The following is a 6,073-nucleotide window of genomic DNA, read 5'->3' as shown; positions in this document are numbered from 1 at the left end:
CATATAATCAAGCAGCTCGACTCACCTGTAACAGCCGACGGCGCTGCGCCTCCCTCTCCCACTGTTCCCACTGTTCCCACGCCCTGCAGTAGGCCTCGTTGTTTACTTTTGTTAGGCTTGCGGTGGTTTTCCTTTTGTTAGGTTTATTTATCTTCTTGCTGTGGCTATTTGTTTCCTTGCTTTTATTGTTATTGAGTGTTTTGTTTTTGTTGTTGTTGTTGTTGCTACAGCTGTTGATATCGCTTCGCCTCGCCAATTCTGTTACCTTCGAATCGGTATATTCTACATATTGAGTTGTTGTTATTGCAAATATCAGTTGTATTTCGAACCAACAAGTTAAAATGAAATTGCAGCAAATACTCAGCATTCGGCGAACGTTGTTCAAAATGCCGTTCGTCATTTCGTGAAAAAGTATTGAGTTCGCTGATTTGTGGGCGGGCTGCTTGCTCCTTCTCCCTTCGCACTGTTTCACACACCAAATGGGTTAATAAGTTGCGTTTGCGGATGTGGTGGTGAATTTTTATATTTTTATTTGAATCTGCAAATTTTGCTTTAAATGGCGAAATGTTTTCTATTTAAAAAAAAATTTATGACATTTTTCTGATCTGTTTTGAAAATGAAAATTTAAAAACAGAGGAAACAATGCCAATTAAACTGAAAATACAACGTTGCCGCATTGTTCAAACTAAAATATAAAATAGGATGTTTACAGTAAAAGAAACTTAAGCAACTGAAGCGCATTGCAATTTAATAGAATCTATGTTTGATTGCCAAATTAAAATTGATTCAGCCTTTAGTCTCGACGAAGTTAAAAGCGTTTTATTTTTGTAGCTTAAAATAAACTTTTGTGACCCGTAAGAGCTCCGTCAAGGCAACGAACTGGCCGAGGAATTGGCGAACTGCGGTTTTTGGAGAGTCCCATTGGACCGTAGCCAATTTTAGAGTGACGCATTGCGGGAACGATCGTGTACATCAAGGATCTCGCAAATAAAAGTCATGAGAGCCGCTGGTGTGGTATTGACACCTGCAAAACAACCAAGAGTTTCCTGAAAAGACCTGCCCGGGTGGTGGCAAAATTCCTTCCAAACAAAAAAGCCCTGATAGGACTGATTACGGTTCACAATCCATTGGGACGATATATTCTCACCATTGGCTGCATCGACGCTCCACTGTGTACATCCTGTTTGGAAAATGAGGAAAGTACAAAACATTTTCTCTGCCGCTGTCCGGGCCTCGCCAGACTCAGATGGTACATTTTCTGGGTCGGATTTATTGAAAATGGACGATATACATTCTCTTTCGCTCAACAAACTGCTAAGATTCCTGAAGGAGTCTGGTAAGTTTGCAGAGGAGCAATTAATTCCCACCCCACCTCTCAATACTGTCTCTATACCTTAAGCACGGCCTGAGTGCTTGGAAAAAATTTATTTTGGTTATTCCGGTCACCCAAAATTGCATTCCATTCCGAGAGCTTCGTCAGAAATGGCAGCGCCTAGAAGTATGCAGCGCAAGATTTGCTTTCACACTTTATTTTGCTAATTTCGTAAAAAGGACATGTTCACTTATTACACAACTTATCAAGTCCTTTATTCAAGTGGAAATTTCTGCTCTATATAAATCTGTGACAGTAACCCATAAACAGTAATGAAGGTTAGAAAACTCAAATTGTTTTTTTTTTTTGTGATAAGATCAGTAGCTCGTTTCTGTAACTCTTCTCTACCGATTATTTCTCTACTGGTAGAGAATATACGTCATTCTCTACTACTCATTAGCAGTAGAGAACAGGGCGGCGAATTCATATCTCAATTCGCCTTGGTAGAGAATTGTTACAGAAACGAGCTACAGGTTAGTGATCCGAATAAACTTGAGTCCATATATAAATCTGTTTTTATACAGCGCAATTAAATTTCATGGACAAGAAACCCAGCCAGTATAGGAGTCAATGGCTCTGTCGGACTAGCTGGTTGGTTAGAGTTGAGTAGCGCGGTTTTGTAAAGAAATTAGACCCCTTTTCAACCCACAGCCAGTTGGCAATCTTCAGTCTATGATAAAGAGAGGGAAGTGGCTGCAGCCTGAAATATTACACTAAAATGATTCCCGGAGTACCTTAAAGAGTTGAAAAGTAAGCTGATCTTGCGCTGTGCACACAAAAAGCTGTAACTAACTCTAGAGTCGGCTTTATTTCGACCGTGAATATGCTCCATTGTATTTTGATCAATCCTAACAGTGCCCTGTTATTAAGTGGGTCCTAAGAAATTCCCCCGTAATCTAAGTTATTCTTCTGTTGGTTTCTTTAAGCGGGGTGTTCATATCCACGGAATAAGGCACATTTCCATATACACCGTCTCATTTCTGTATACTTCCCCATGTCTAGCACCCATACTGGATTAGGTTTAAAGAAATCAGAAATTGTCGCCAACTCTCGTTTACAGTCCTCCACTAGATGCGACCTATTTTATGTACATAGTATATACCGTACCGTGTTCTTAATTTCAAATGATTATGGAAAAAAGCATCTTTGGTCCGACTGTAAAGGGGGTTCTGATATTCAAGCACTGATCTCCTCTCTTAACTCTGTCACTGCGTCTGAGGAATTTTGGGCAGGGTTTGTGGTTGTTCCACTTTTTTGGCATGATATACTAGACCGTGGAAAGCACTCTATAATGAGGGGTGGTATACTTAAGAAGACACTGTGCCTGAATGAATTCTTTCAATCAGACTTATCATAAATGGTCTGCTTGGAATTAAGTTTGGAGTCCAGAGCAACTCCAATATATTGTACCCTATGTGAGTGAGTTATGTACATCGTTCTTGTCACGAGGCTCATCTAAGTTTTTTTTCTGAATCACTCTCAAATAGGTAAGGTCTTCATCCAACGTACGAGAGTGGCACTGTAAGACTCAGTGGACCCCTTGTGATACTAATTGATCGCTCAAACTCGAACCCATCAGTTTACTTAGAAGTAGAGTCAGTTGGTTAGGGCAGTGACAAATTAATTTCGCCTACGTTGTGGCAACTTCAGCAGAAGCCATTGGCCGGCAAAAGCATTGCGATAGCATGCCTTTCCGCTAAGCAGTGGGCGTAATAATACCGGTCACCAGCCTTAGTAGAGGGCATTCTAACCCAATGAGTACGTCGGATCTTTTCTGGTCGAGACTGGGCCCGATTTGTCGAGTCGTCCCACAGAGCTTCCCAGCAGAGACAAACAGAATTTATCTTTTTCTAATATCTGCAATTCAACTCAGGCCAGTGGAATGCGTAGTTTTCTTGGTGTCTGCCAAAAAGTCTTAGTGGAGGAAATTGATTTTAAATAATTTTCAAATATTTTTTACTTACCTCATTCCAATATGTATAAAAAAAATAAAGGAAAAATCCTTTCCATATATTTTTTCAAATTAATTTATTTTTTATTTCTTCTTCATAATTTCATTGAATTTAATTGGTATACCATTTCGCATTTATGTATTTTAAATTTAAATTTCTTTTAGTCTTGGTCTGTATGTATGCACTACATAATACATAATACGCCATACGCAATATGTATTTACTATCTTTTGGTTCCGTTTTCTCCTAAATTCTAGAATTTTAAAAGAAAGTCTAAGAGCTACTTAAGAGGCAAGAAGTACATAAAACTATTTAAATTTATTCCACTAATTTTTATTTAATCTAATCATAAATTTCACTTATCTACAATGTATACAAGTAGAATTTCTTGCAGGGCTTGTATGCTTGTATCCTTGTATGTGTGTTGTATTTAGTATATTGTATAACGGTACATCTAATGATTGCGTGTGTAAGTGCAGTGCATTTATTTACGCTTATCATGGCAGAGATTTGCATAATTTTCTAAAAGTATACGATTTTATATATTTGTAAAATTATTTTAATATTTCTGCGTACTGTAATGCCGAATTTCCACTAGGCATTAAAATCATAAAAAATTGGAGGCATTTAAAAAATGTCATGTTTAAATGAATTTAATAACCATTTTTTTAACTTAAAGATTGAGTGTTTTTTAATGCCAAATTTTGCAATTCAAGTTTTTGTCATTCAATGCCTAGTGGAAATTCAGCATAAGAAATATGTGTACAATGGCAATGGGTTGAGAAAATTAACAAAAAAAGTGAAACGTACTTTTACATTTTCTGACTAATTATAAGCTTTTAATGTCAATTTATTGTTTACAATTAGTTACAGTTGATATAAAAATCTGTATTTACAAAATCAAAACCAATCTCCAAAAAAATTAGGAAATAATTTTTTAAGCTTAAAAATCCCTAGTTGAGTAGCTCCTTAATTTATAAAACTTACTCTAAATTTTTTTTGTAGTTTTTTAATCTCTTACTTTTTTTTTAAGATTCTAGCAATAATTTTAATTATCTTTTCAAATATTTTTATTTTGTTTTTATAAATTTGTAAGACTAACTGTGCCTTAATACATATAATACTTTAGTTATGTATATTTTGTGCAATAATTTAATGTATATATATATTTTTTTTTGAAATATCACCTGTGCATAAACATCAATACTCGTACAACCTACATATAATAAAACTATTTGATTTCATTACACTTTTGTTTGTTGTTAAAAATAAATGCTTTTAGGTATGTGTGCACATATATTTACATATATATTCATATACATATATTCCTTTGTTTCAATTAGCAAAAAAAAAAAATACTTGGAATAAAAATCTGAAAAAAATATTACGTAAAATCCGTATATTTAGTTGGGTCTGATTTTGTGCAAGTCTGCAAATTGTATCCACTTTCAATAAAAGTTGTGATAGTTGATGTGTCGTTTAAATGCATTTTTCCATTGTTTCATAAATAATTTTTAAGGGGCCATATAGAAACAAATGGTTTGATCAATGTAAGAGTAAAGTTTTGAAATTTCTATTAAAAAAAATATTTTTTTTTGCAATTTTTTTCCTAAGAAAAAGAGAAAAATCAACACGAATTTTAAGCCACTTCACACTTGTACTGTACCAAACTAGGTTTTAATGGGCTATATAACTGCATACTCGCAAGTTTTATAAAAATTCGAGTAAAAAAAGTTCTAAATTTTTACGAAAATTTGTAGGGATTGGTTGAACTTATATACAATACTTCCGCAGAAAGTCAAGCTGCTACAAAAGCAATGAACTAATATCAAATTACTTTCAAAAGTGTTCTGAAGAGCAAGAAAGCTTGAAGCGAGGAAGTCGATAAAAGGCGCCTCCATATATATTTTTGATGTGCAAATTTAAACTGGCATGCAATCCAGTGGCAACTCTGTTAAAGCAAATGTTGAGTATGGTTAGTTTTGCAAGTCGTTTACACGTTCCATCTAGCCCCAGCTTCCTAATCATACCAGCGCTAATTCCGGTTATCCTCAACGATGGTATATAAAAAAGAATATATTAAGTCGAATATCTAAATGTGTCGCTACAAATGTCGATGGTTATTGCCGACCATGAACATAAATATATCCACAATTTTATTCAATCAGCAAATATTTATAACGACAGTAGCCTCCTAAAATATATCGATCACAAAATTTTCTTTAACATCGATAAATTTGTCGTTAACAAGCTCGATGGTAATACTACAAATTTTAAATATTTATGTTTTTATCGATAACGATAGAGAAAAATATTTTGATAGCAATATCGATAAATATTTCGGGTAAAAAGCAAGAACTTTCAATAATCGATAATGTGATTCAAAACAACTCGAGTAAATACATTGATAGAAACCTCAATAATAATATCGCTAACGATATCGGTAATGACATTGATAAATTTATATTTAATATTAAAAATTACAAACATACATATGTATGCATTTGGATCTATCGATAACAATATCGATAAATAATTCGAGAAAAAAACAAAGAACTTTGTATTAAAAATTTTGTTACATAACAAAGTTTAGTGATTGCGTCATTTCGCTTCCCAAGATGTAAATATAATATTTATTTAATGCTAGATTAAAAAAAATAATTACCATTTTCAGCCGTGCTTGTTCTTACCATACAGTGTTTAATTATTCAGCGAGCTCTTGAGGCATATTTGCAATCTAAGAAAAGGC

The sequence above is a fragment of the Rhagoletis pomonella genome, unplaced genomic scaffold (assembly GCF_013731165.1).
Source record: "Rhagoletis pomonella isolate Grant_MI unplaced genomic scaffold, Rhpom_1.0 Rhpom_scaffold_00006, whole genome shotgun sequence".
NCBI classification, from domain to species: domain Eukaryota; kingdom Metazoa; phylum Arthropoda; class Insecta; order Diptera; family Tephritidae; genus Rhagoletis; species Rhagoletis pomonella.
Note: the sequence above shows the minus strand (reverse complement) of the source record.